Source organism: Cervus elaphus, chromosome 33 (assembly GCF_910594005.1).
Source record: "Cervus elaphus chromosome 33, mCerEla1.1, whole genome shotgun sequence".
Lineage (NCBI taxonomy): Eukaryota > Metazoa > Chordata > Mammalia > Artiodactyla > Cervidae > Cervus > Cervus elaphus.
The window spans coordinates 62,267,296-62,281,064 of record NC_057847.1 but is presented as its reverse complement, the minus strand read 5'-3'; positions in this window follow the sequence as shown (position 1 = coordinate 62,281,064).

The window sequence follows — 13,769 nt, the reverse complement described above, 5'->3', positions numbered from 1 at the left end:
GAATATTCAGGACTGATTTCCTTTAGGATGGGTTGTTGGATCTCCTTGCAGACCAAGGGACTCTCAAGGGTCTTCTCCAACACCACAGTTCAAAAGCATCAATTCTTTGGCACTCAGCTTTCTTTATAGTTCAACTCTCACATCCATACATGACCGCTGGAAAAACCATAGCCTTGACTAGATGAACCTTTGTTGGCAAACATGTGTTTACACTACATGTGATTAAATGGAAATTTCCTGAGCTACTTCTCAGCCTGACTGAATCAGAACCTCTGGAGGAGTGGTTGGGGGTGGTTAGGGTTAGGCCTAGGCCCAGGCCTCTCCCTCTTGTATAAGTGTCTCAGGTGTGTCTTGCACACACTAAATGTTGAGACCCAGAGCCCTTAGTGATTAGGTGGAAGGCTTTGACTGATGAGAAAGTGTTTTAGGAAGAGAGAGATTCCTCTACCATCACAACTGGGGAAGGAGGTGTGTTTCGCTGAAGGAGTCAAGCAGCCTGGTCAGTCAGTTTGGCCTATAAGCTGTGCTTCTGAACTCTGGTCTCACAGTGGAACGACCTGGGCAGTGCTGACAACACACAGAACCCAGCCGGAAAGCTCAGGCAGTCTGTTCCCACCAGCAACTGGGCACTTTCCACGTACACTCACGCTGGGACTAGGGAGATGTCTTTGCACCTCCACCCTGGGAAGCCCAAGGGCCTTGCCCTTCTGGAGGACCACTAAGGGTGTGTAGAACTTTGGGGTCTCAGAGCATGTTCTCTTCAGTTACCCTATTTGATAGTAAGGCAGATGGAAGTGGATCGTAACCTGCTCTTGATTTCAGAGATAAAGGAACCAACAACTCAGAAAGATTCATTGACCTGGGAGTCCACCAGAATTGCCCAGCTTAGAAAAGGCAGAGCCAGGACTCGGGTTTGCTCCTCTGGCTCCAAGCTCACAGCTCCGTTCACATCCCTCTCAGAGTCCAGCACACTCAGATTTTCCAAGCTTTCCTTCAGTTACAATTTCAAGAAAACCTGAAGGTGAGCTCTGAGCCCTTTCCAAGAGAGCTTCTGGCCTTCAGCCACTTTCTGGGAGGTCTTTTAAGTCATTTCTGTCCCTCATGCTTTGATTCAGCTACCAGTTCTGAATACTGTGCCTTCTGGGGGTTAGAGGAGCGAGGGCCGTGATTACAATTGCAGCACCCCTGCCAGCCTCCTGGGGGGTGGGCTCATCTTCTGAGGAACATTCCCAAATGAGCTGTCAACTCCGCTGCAGCAGGAGCCTGCCTTAGATTTTTGTCCCCCTCCGAGCAGAGAACTAAACCCAGTAAATGCTTGATGATTAGACAGCAACATGGAATGGATTTTCTGATGCTTCTGAATTCCTTAGCATTTGCTGCCTCTACTACTTTTTAAGCTGATGTTTTCATTTTAAAACTAATATATGGTCACCAAAAGGTGTAAAGAAATACAGAAGTGGAAAAGGAAAGTGCTCTGTCTAAGAGCGCTAAATGTCTGTTCTAAATACTAGGTATTTAGCAAACTTTGTTTTATTTAATCTGCAAACAGTCAGTCTACACATGAGGACTCTCAGAATCTGAACTCTAAGCCACTATCCACTCGCATGTGCACAACTGTCAGGAAACACACAGCCCTCCTGAATGCTGTGGCATTTTCTCCTGGCCTCTGTCCTGTGTTTCCACTCATCAGAACTCTTGCCGCTCCTTAAAGGAGACAAGTGTTTAATTTCTCTGGGTCTTTGCTCTGCTGAGCTTGACATCAAGAGTAGGTCCCTGTTCTGCTCATCTGGCTATTTCCAGCTCTGCTTTCAAGGCACAGCCAAAGACGGCTTCTCAGTTATGGGCTGAATTGTGTCTCCTCTGAATTCCTATGTTGAAGCTCTAAATTCTGGTGCCTTAGAATGTGACTGTATTTGAACATAAGATCTTTAAAGGGGTGATTAAATTAAACTGAGAACTTAGGATGGACCCTAACCCAGTCTGACTGGTGTCCTTATAAGTATATTTGGATATACATAGAGACATCGAGGATGTGTACACATAAGGAAAGGCCACTTGCAAGGTAGGGATAGAAGCTTTGGGAGAAAACAACCCTGCTGACACCTTGATCTTTGACTTCTAGCCTCCAGGGTGGCAAGGAAATACATTTCTGTTGTTTAAGCCCCCTAGACTGTGCTATTTTGTTATGGAAGCCCTAGCAAAGCAATACACTCCTTAAACCCTTTCCTGATGCTGAGCCCCACTTTCAGGAAGAACTACCCTTCTTCCCTTGATGCTCTCACCAGGTCGCCTTATTGAGCTCTTTCCCCGTTTGCGATGCCCCCCGGTCCGCTTGCTGCTGAGGGCCACACCTGGTTCACGTCTGCATTTCTGGCCTCTAGCACAGGGCACATCCTGAGCTTGGGAAAAGGTAGGCAAACAAATGCATGAATGAACAAGAGGTCTGATAACTACTTGCAGATTGACTCTTTGTAGAAGTTTTGGAAGGGTTGAGGGATCCAGAGATGGAGAGGGACAGAGAGAGGGGTAGGACCCAGGAGTGATGGCGGCCTGAACCCCACCCACTGCACCACCCCCTGCAGGCTAACGGGTCTTGGCACTGTCCTGAGCCTTGCAGACTCCTGGCCAGGCCTCTGGCTGTCAGCCCTCCCTTCGGCCTGTCGGACACTTAATCACACACAGGAGATGTAAATTCCCCGAGGCCTCCATTGTGTGGTCCTCTCCTCAAAGTCTGTCTCCCCACCGCAGTTTCTGGAAGTCCCTTCAGAGGGTCTGACAGTCTCCCTTTCCCATCCCTCCAGATGGAGAGGCTCAGGGAACAGAAGGAGTTTTCTGGGAACAGCCTGGGGAGGAGGAGCCAGGAAAAGTGACAGAAAGGCACAAGTTTGAGCTTCCTGTGCCCGCTGTCCAAGCAGGGCTCTGAGTGGCCTCCAGAATGGCCCGGTGGTGACAGAGGAAGCCAAAGAGAGTTGTTAGTGGTGGCACATTTCCTTGTAAGCTGGCCCACCCTGGGATTCAGCCCCATGGTGGACATCCTCTCTGCATAAGGAAACCCTCTGGAGGGAACTGTTGTAAATGAGAAAGAGACCAGGCAGACACGCCTGGCCTGGGATCAAAGCTCTGGGCCTCACAGGGTGGGCTGAGTCGGGGATGAGTTGGATCTAACTTCTGGGTCAGTGCCATGAGCAGGGCAGTGGGGAGCAGGGTGGACCGGCATGACACGGTGGTGGGACTGGGGGGGTGGTGGCTGGCACTTGTTCACTCTCAGGACCTGGCCCTTTGGGCACCTGCCCAGAAGGTGTCAGAAACTGGCAGAGGCGTGTGTGGCGGCTGCAGGGTTGGCCCTGCTCCAGGGGGTGGGAGGTGGGGCCAGTTTCTCCCACAGACTCAGTGCCTGGGGCCCAGGACACTTGTAGGAGCCACAGTGATGTGTTGCTTTCTTTCAAAATCAGGAGAAAATTCCCTGGCAGTCCAGTGGCTAAGACTCCTCCTCACTTTCACTGCTGAGGGGTAGGGTTATATATCTGGTTGGGGAACTAAGATTCCTCAAGCTGTGTGGCCAAAAGTAATAATAATGATAATGATAATAATAACAATAATTGATAACAGAAGGAAGAAAATGAAACTTTAAGACAGAAAATTTACATGTTGCCTAATTCTATTTAATGAAATGTCCAGAGGAGGTCAATCCCAAGAGAAAAAAAGTAGATTAGTGGTTGCAAGGGGCTAGGGAGAAGTGGGGAGTGAGGAGTGACTGCTAATGGGTTTGGGGCGGGTGTCTTGTTGGGGTTATTTAAAATGTCCTGAAATTAGACAGTGATGAAGGTTGAGAAATATACTAAAAAAATCACTGATTTGTACACTTTAAAGTGGTTTATTTATGGTATGTGGATTATATCTCAATAAAGCTATTTAGCAGAGGAGTCAGGGACAGAAGAAAAAAAATTAAAAATATTAGTGTACTATGTAATCTTTAGCCAAATAAATAAGCAATGTGTTAAAATAGAAAAAATCAGATGAAGTTAGACAAAACTAAAATTGGAAAACACATTTTATCTGATGTATTGACTCTTTTGGTGGCTTTTGGATTGCTGAGCTAAAGAGAATTCCGAGGTTGCATTTAGGGTCAAAAAGATGGAGCAATGGGATTTCCCAGGCCCTGACCTGAGACACTCAGCATGGAGTGAGGAGGGGGAATGTGGGCCACAGGGATCTGGGTTAGAAGAAGACAGGGGTGGGGTCAACGCAGTTGAGCATTCGGTGTAGACCCTACTGCATTCATGTCTGCCAGGCTTGCCTGCATCTTCTCCACACCAGCTTCATTCTTGTACTAGCTGCCTCCCCTGAGAACAGGCTGCCCCCCAAAAGTAACAGTTCTCAAGGACGACTCTTAACCGGCTCTGTGCAGCTCAGCAGTCATACTGTCTTTCCTAATCACACCTCTGCTCCCCATATTCTCCATGAGACGGAAAACTCTCCTTGGAGAACAGGCAGTTGAGCAAAGAGTTTAGACCAACCCTTCTTGGTGGCACAGACCCTCTCATTAAAACGTGTGCGTTGTTAGCACTCTTCTCCTTTTCCAATGGGGCTTAGCAATTAACATCCCCTCGTCGTGAGTGTGTCAAGAGATGTGCACTCTGGGAAGCAAAGAAAAATACATTTGTTATCCAAATGACAGCCACAGCCATCAAAGCCATTTTTATCCAGTGGCGGTGGAGCTGGCTTTAATCCCTTCTGGGAAAAATAATGAATTTTAGAGATTCTGTTTACAAATATGCACCTTTTGCTGATTCTCTCACCGCCCAGCAATTTTTCAACAGGACAGCTTTCTTGGAAACTGTCCACAGCCAAAAGATGATAAAATATGGTATCCAGAGATGGTGCCTGGGGCTCTTTTTGTTTGACTGGGTAATTGGGCATAGATTCTGAAAGGTCATCTTCCTGTATCTGGGTCTAAAAGCACCACCTCCTTCACCTGTTTCCCAAAGGGCAGCCCTCTAGGTTGGGTTTACAAGCCTGACCTTTATGCAAGCAAATCTTGAACTTGCTGATTCGCACAAAACTTTCTAGAGAGTCAAGTGTGTGAGACTTGTTTCCCCCATCCCTTTGCTATTTGGACTGAAACCTACTTTCCCTCCCAGACTCACTAATACACTTAAGCCCTGGACCAGCTAATGAGATCAGAAAATGATTAGCTGTCAGTCCACAACTGAAATTGATCAGTGACGGTTTCAGGCTAAGGAAAGCAAATGCCCCCAATGACAGTCCACAGACTTTTCTGATCCTATTTGCGCTCCTCTTTATCATTGCTGACATTTCTTATGGTCTGTTGTCTCTACAAGGTCGTCTGCAGAGCCTCCTGGTAGTCCTGCCCACATTTAAGTGCATGTACGTTTGGGAAAGCCCATGGTGACTGTTTTCAGATCCTGAGCTCGGGGTAAGGCACAACTTTCAGGGTTTCCTCTAGCTGAGATGCTTTTGTGTAAGAGCCAAATACCACTTTGTAGGAGGCCGCATGGTATAGTAGAAAAAGTCAGACACACAAACTTGGATGTGATTCCTTGGTTCTTGCTCTCCCATGCTCTGTGACTTTGGTAAACCATGTACCTTCTCTCAGCAGCCTTACTTCCCACATCTGTAAAATGGGGAGACCTCCTTTGTAGGTGGAATGTCTAGCAGTATCCAGACGAATAAAGAAAAGAGGCTGACTAAAAATTAGTAATCATTACTGATTTCATTTGTTTTTGTTTCTAAAGGCCATCCCAGCCTGGTGTTAAAGTAAGGGTACTTTGTTTCAGTAGCTCATATTTCTAAAGCCCCTGATGTTCTGGGTCCCTTTCTAGTGGGACAGTCAGCCTCCACTCCAAGCAGGGCTACAGAAAGCTTTTGGGGGCCCTCCCTTCCACTAAAAATGTATTAAAAATGATATTTTATGACTCTGTAAAAGATTAATCTAGGCTGGGTTTAAAAAACACTTCTTCAACTCAAAGGTTTTTTTTTTTTTTTTTAAGTTGAGGTGAATTCACACAACATAAAACTAACCATTAAAAAAAAAAAAACTAACCATTTTAAAGAGTATATTTTACTGTATTTAGTATATTCACAATGTTGTGTAACCATCTCTAATTCGGAAACATTTTCATCACTCCCAAAGATCTTGTACCTGAAACAGTCTCCATTCCTTCTTTCATTTTGCATAGTCTTCAAGATTCATCCATATTGTAGCATGTATCAATACCTTGTCCCTTTTTATGGCTGAATAATATTTCATCGTATGGATATACCACATTTCATTTATTCATTTACTGGTTAATCATTGGTTGTGTCTACGTTTTTTTGGCTATTATGAATAATTGGTGATGCTATGACCATTGGTGAACAAGTTTTTGTCTGGAAATATGTTTTTATTTTTCTTGGGTTAATACCTGGGAATGAAACTGCTGAAGGCTCTCATTTCAACTTTTGAGGAGCTGTCACTATATTCCAAAGCAGCTGCACCATCTGACATTCCCACCAGCATTATACAGAGGTTCTAATTTCTCCATATCCTCCCCGACACATTATTGTCTTTTTATTATAGCCACGATAGTGGGTGAAAAGTGGCATCCAGCTCATTTTAAGGACGAGTAAGTTGAGGACCAGGTATGATTTGTACAGTCTCATGTGTTGCAGAGTTAGACTCTGGACAGCAAATCTGTTTAATGTCCCATTTGAGGCTTATTCTCATCAGTCCAGATGTCCTTTATCTCCAGTATTAAGAGAAAAGTTGAGTCAGACTGGTAGAGTGATGCTAGAATAGGGTCAGGCACCCCTCACTAGCTGCTAAAACTCCAGCAGCTTACCAAGAGTAGAAAGTAGCAGCTGTGGGCTTCAGTGGGGTAGGAAAGTCTTCCCACCCAGCCAGCCTCTAGCTGGGATTGGTCAGGCCCTTGCAGGACTAACTTTACTTTCTGAACTTTTCTTTGATGGGACAGAGCTTCAGCAGTGACATACATCTGCTTCACCTACATATTCATTGAGAACCTCTTAGATGCTAGTCATAGTTTACACATTGGAGGTACAAAGATAAATAAGATGCAGCTTAAACCTAATATATATTCATACATTATCCTCATATTACTCTGTTGAATATTAATAACAGAGGTGGATACAGGACACAAGGGGAATACAGATAAGGACACCAACTGGTCTGGAAAAGGAGATCAAGAACTGTGTATTAAAGGCTCAGAGTGACTGTGGGAAGCTTGCCAAGCCTGCTCTGCACACAGAGGTAGATGAAGTGTGCAAGCAACTTCTCTGGATGGGTGAGAACAGCTTGAAAGTCACATAGAACACTCAGCCCAGGGCTGAAGCTGTTTGGAGTGTTTTGACAGAGCTATGCACAGGTGAGAAACCATTCTAGGGCAGGCCAATCCACTTTGTGGGCAATGCGGCCCATATGATCCAAGCCGAGGATTTTTGCACACGTGGTCAGAGGCAGAGTGAGAAAGGCAACCATCGAGAGCTGAGCAATAAGGTTCACAGCCACAAATCAAGTTCTGACCTGGAGCGTGTACAGGCTACAAAGTGCTGGGGCAGCGGGCTGCTCATTGTGTGGGTCACACCTCCCCCCCACACACAGCCTGAATATTGTTCTCATTAGCTCCTCAAACAGTCACACAAATAGAGGAAAAAACATACATCTATTCATCTTTTCCATCTTGGTTTGTGTAAAGTACTTCTTTTTTATGTTAGGCTTTGGCTATGTGGTTTCTGCCCAGGCGGTCCTCTGCAAAATTCTGAAACAGGTCAGGTTTCTTCCTTAGGACCATCTGAAGCCATTGCAAATGCTCCTGTTAATGGTCTAGACTGGACAGTGATGCATGACAGGCAGTATGTCACAGGTGCTGTTGACTGTAGAGTTGAATATGTTCTTGGTTGAAAATCTGGTTTGGAAATTCTTTACTCTTCGAAGTTGTGTTTCCACTTCTTTGGGCTGATCCAAATATCTGCCATGTTAGTTTGCTGTTTTCTTTTGTTTGTTTCTTTATGAAAAGCTCAGAGTTCAGGGAACCAGTGGAAATGGCACACAGATATGAACGTATTTTGAAGCAAATGTCAGCCAATATTTATAATTAGTCATCACTAAGAAGAACCCTGGCAGGCTCTAGACTTTATACCTGGTAGCATGTAGGAACAGTAATCTTATTGAGCAGTAAGAGAGTGAAAGAATAGGGACCTGTTTAAAGTTTAAATAAACAATAGTTAGATTATAAAATACTGATCAGTGAAGAAACGGTATTTTTTTTCTAAGAGATATTTAATCACACTTTAAATGAACATGAGATGATAGCTGTCCGTGTCACAGAATGTTATTGTTCTAAAAAACTGGGGTTTCTAGGTGAGAGCCAGAGGCCTTTAAAAAAGCATCACCATCATGGTGCTTTGTCTCTTTCTCTAAAGAGAATGGGTGGGACTTTCTCCTGGTCTGGAAGGAGGATTAGTCTCTGGTGCATTAGAATAGACACTTGGGTGACCTGGTCTCCCTGTTCTCCAGAGGAGAAGGAGGTTTTTGGAAAGTCTCTAGGGAGTCACAAGCATCTTAGTTTCCCTCTCACCAGTGCTGGGCCGTGGACAGCAGTGCAGGAAAACCAGAGGGAGGATTGGGTGCAGACTGCGGGAGTGTGGTCCATCAGGGGGGAGGTGGGCAGGACTGTGTCCTGGGGACCTCTGAAGTGGGAGTCGGGGTAAGGGTGGCTCATGGGGTAAGCATCAGAGTGAGGAGGAGTAGTGGTCCCTGAAGTAAGCTGGAAGTGAGGGTGAGGTGTGAGGAAGATCTGAAAATGGGTGTTTTCCCCTCCTTCCCTCCTTCTATTCCTTCCCTCAACAATTTTTACTGAGTACCTGCTACCTGTCAGAGATTAGTAACATACTGTTGTGTGATAGACGGGTGAGCCAGGGCTCCTATACTTTGCAGCAGGTCAAGCCAGGGATGTCCTGGAGGAGCATCTGTTCTGGGGGAGGGCATAGACAGAGGGGCCTGGGAGGCTACAGTCCATGGAGTCCCAAAGAGTCCAACACAGCTGAGCACACACACGCATGCAGGGCACAAGACTTACCTGTTGTTTTCAGACCATATGGGGTGGTTTATGGGGGATTGTGTTCACAAGAGCCCTGCACTGCCTTATACTTCTCTTTTCCTGGCATTTGGTTTGCTTCTCAAACATCTGCTAGTTTTTCCAAATTCAGCGGGAACATCATTTCATTGGGATGATTTGCTGACAGTAGACATAGATCACAGCATTCCTTGTTTCTGTTGCTGCCTCCTGCGTCTAGATGGTGAGGTCCTGCAGTCCTCGACCATGCCTTGCTCACCTGGTGTGCCCGTGGTCCAGGGCAAAGATGGTGCTCAGCTATTATTCTCAAGTGAATGAATGAGTAAACCTCAGGTCTTAGAATTTCCTTCTCAGGCACCAGTTCTTAAGGTCGTTTCCCCCCGAGTCGCCACTCAGTCATCTAGTTTAGCCTGGGACACCTGAAGGAGAGGATTTGAAAGCCTCTGGTTATACAAGTATTTGTCCTACGAGTTTTCTACTACTGTGGTTACTGCAGAATTAAGATGGGGACCCCAAGTGTAACTGACTGTCAGAGACTATGAAATTTCAGGGGAATTTTTGGCGCTGTGCACTGAGCCGAGGGTGATAGACTATACATTTAAGGAGAGACATAAGAGGAAAAAAAGTGAAATGGAATCAGAGGCTGGAAAAAAAAGTTACCATAAACAGTGCTTAAATCAACACAGGTTTATGATCTGGCAATTTTGGAGGTGAGTGGCCTGATACAGGTCTCGATGGGGTCAAATCAAGGTGTCAGGGGGGCTGCCTCCCTTTGGGAGCTCCAGGGAAAGTCCGTTTCCTCACCTTGGTAGCTTCTCGAGGTCACCCACATTGTTGACTCACAGCTTCTGTGTTCTTCCTGTGGCTTCTTCCAGCAGCAGTGGGTCCAGTCCTTCTCATGATACCATCTCCCTAGTTTTCTCACCTCAACCTCCCTCTTCCACTTACAAAGACCCCTGTGATGACATTGGGCTCATTCCCAATACAAGGTCATCTCCTCATGTTAAGGTCAGGTGGTTCACAGATTGAATGCCCTTTGCAACCTTAATTCCTCTTTGCCAGGTAACCTACTGTATTCACTTTGTACTCACTAGTGTACTACTTTGGGGAGTAGATAGGGATGTCTTTGTGGGCTCATTATTCTGCCTGTGCCAGCCTGTGATGCATTTTCAAATCCCTAAGAGGCAATCTTTTGGTTACTTATCTGTTTTATTTCATTTAGACTGCTGTAACAAAACCCCATTGGCTGGGTGGCTTATCAAAAACAGACATTCATTTTTCACAGTTCAGTAGGCTGTAAGTCAAGGTCAAGACACCAGCCCATATGATGTCTGGTGAGGACCCCCTTCCTGATTCATAGATGACATCTTCTTTCTGTGTCCTCATGTGGAAGAAGGGGTGAGGGAGCTCTCTGGGGTCTCTTTTATAAGGGCACTAATCCTATTCATGAGGGCTCTGCCCTCATGAAGTCAAGTGGGCCTTAGGAAACATTACTATGAACAAAGCTAGTGGAGGTGATGGAATTCCAGTCGAGCTATTTAAAATCTTAAAAGATGACGCTGTTACAGTGCTGCACTCAATATGCCAGCAAATTTGGAAATCTCAGCAGCGGCCACAGGACTGGAAAAGGTCAATTTTCATTTCAGTCCCAAAGAAGGGCAATGCCAAAGAATGTTCAAACTACTGCACAATTGCACTCATTTCACACATTAGTAAAGTAAGGCTCAAAATTCTCCAAGCTAGGCTTCAACAGTATGTGAACTGTGAGCTTTCAGATGTTCAAGCTGGATTTAGAAAAGGCAGAGGAGCCAGAGATCAAATTATCAACATCCTTTGGATCATAGAAAAAATCAAGAGAATTCCAGAAAAACATCTACTTCTGCCTTATTGATTACACCAAAGCCTTTGACTGTGTAGATCACAACAAACTGGAAAATTCGTCAAGAGATGGGAATACCAGACCACCTGACCTGCCTCCTGAGAAATCTGTATGCAGGTCAAGAAGCAAGAGTTCGAACCAGACATGGAACAACAGACTGGTTCCAAATTGGGAAAGGTATATGTCAAGGCTGTATATTGTCACCCTACTTATTTAACTTATATATGGAGTACATCATGTCAAATGCCGGGCTGGATGAAGCACAAGCTGGAATCATGATTGCCAGGAGAGATATCAATAACCTTAGATACAGAGATGACACCACCCTTATGGCAGAAAGTGCAGAGGAACTAAAGAGCCTCTGATGAAAGTGAAGGAGGAGAGTGAAAAGCTGGCTTAAAACTCAACATTCAAAAAGCTAAGATCATGGCATCTGGTCCCATCACTTTATGGCAAATAGACGGGGAAACAGTAGAAACAGTGACAGACTTTATTTTCTTGGGCTTCAAACTCACTGCAGATGGTGACTGCAGCCATGAAATTAAAAGACACTTGCTCCTTGGAAGAAATGCTATGACCAACCTAGATAGCATATTAAAAAGCAGAGACATTACTTTGCTGACAAAGGTCCGTCTAGTCAAAGCTATGGCTTTTCCAGTAGTCATGTATGGATGTGAGAGTTGGACTATAAAGAAAACTGAGCACCGTAGAATTGATGCTTTTGAACTGTGGTGTTGGAGAAACTCTTGAGGGTCCTTTGGACTGCAAGGAGATCCAATCAGTCCATCCTAAAGAAAATCAGTCCTGGATATTCATTGGAAAGACTGATGTTGAAGCTGAAACTCCAGCTTCAACTTTGCCACCTGATGCTAAGAACTGACTCATTGGAAAAGCCCCTGATGCTGGAAAAAATTGAAGGCAGGAGGAGAAAGGGATGATAAAGGATGAGATGGTTGGATGGCATCACTGACTTGATGGACATGAGTTTGAGCAAGCTCCAGGAGATGGTGAAGGACAGGGAAACCTGGCGTGTTGCAGTCTATGGGGTTGCATAGAGTCGAACACAACTGAGTGACTATACTGAACTGAACTGCCCTTATGAGCTAATTATCTCCCAAAGATCCCCCACCTCCTAGTACTATCATACTGAAAGTTAGTTTTCAACATATGAATTTTGGGGAGACATAAGCATTCCATCTGTAGTACTAACTAACACTAGCTGTTTTCCATTCCTTTGAATAACTGAGGATTAATTGTTTAAAGATTTGCTATCCAAGCCAAAGCCCAATGTTTGATCCAGAAAGAACAAGATGGGTGCTGTGGGGCATCACCTTCTTCCACAAATGTGAGTGTGGCTGAGACATGCCAGGCTCTGGCTTTTGTCTGGTTCTGAGTCACCACCACAAGGATGCACTTGACCACAGATGAGCCATTCCTAGGGTCCAGATGATTGTTGATAATAGCCACGTGGTAGGCACTCTTGAGTGTATTATCTCAATTACTACCATCACTGAGGGGTAGGTATTATTGTCTCCATGTTCAAGTAAGAAAAAAGGGCAAAGTCAAATTGCATAACTGGCCCCAGGTCATATAAGCCTGGACTTACTAATTTCATTCTTTTTATGGTCAGGCCTGAGGAAACCATTTCTCTTAAATTATTGCTGTTTGTTGTTAGGGGAGAGGCTGCACATTAGAATTACCTTGTGTGCTTTTAAATAATAACAGCGACCTGCTTGAAGCCAATTGCATCAAATTGCTGGGGGTAGGGCTTGGTCATCTGTATTTTATTTTTTTTAATTTAAATTGACTTAAATTTTAATTTAATTTTTGTGCTCCTTAGTTGTGATAATGTGTGGTTTGAGTTAAGAATCGCTGCCTTGGGCATGTTGTTGTGCTCCCAGAACCCAGCTCTGCATCTCTCTGTACCCTTCACCTGGTGCCAGAGCTATCCCCTCATGTTCTGACACTGAAGAAGAAAAGCTAGGCAGGTGGGCTTTCTCTAGTTCCCTTGCAGCTGCTGGCTCCCTTCTTGCTACTGGCAAGCTCTTTGCTGAAGGCCCCAGTTTAGCGGGAGGTGCTCTAAATGTGCTTTTGCCCAGTCCTGACTTGGTAGCTGCAGGTGAATGCCCTTGTCTGGGCATCTGTGTTCCCACAGGTGAGCAGGGAAGCAGAATAACAACCCCACAGAGCACAGAAGTAATACTCTGCACTTCAGAGGAATAAAAGGACTTCATTTCCACTCCCTTCCTCCCTCTGCCCTCATTGATTTTATGGTGGAATAAGTCCTCGGGACTAGCAGCAAATAGTGATTTGCAAAGGCAGTGATTTAAGCTTCTCCCCTGACTTCTTTGGTTTAGTAAATCCACATAACACTTTAAAGTGGAAAGAACTTGAATGTTTGCCCAGCATGGCAGACATGTGCTATTTCCAGCAAGAGCAGGCAATTGCAGTGGAGTATAGCTGGGTTTGAGCCCATTTCTATCACAAGTTTGCTCTATAACTTTGTGAAAATCATTAACATTCTATGCTTTCACCACAAAAATGCTGACCCTGGAAAGGTAGAGGAAGCATCTGGGGATTTCAACTTTCTAGGCAAGGTGGTACGTTAATATGTGAAAAAAAAATTCTTATTCCCCGAACACTTCAAAAATACTGAATTTTAGAGGAAACAGACCCTTATATATTCATCACAAAGTTTTAACAATGGTTATTATTTTGCTACCTTTCCTCATAGAGTTCTTTAAAAAAGAGAAAGATAAATTAGTACCCACACAGTTATTGCTCACTGTATCTTT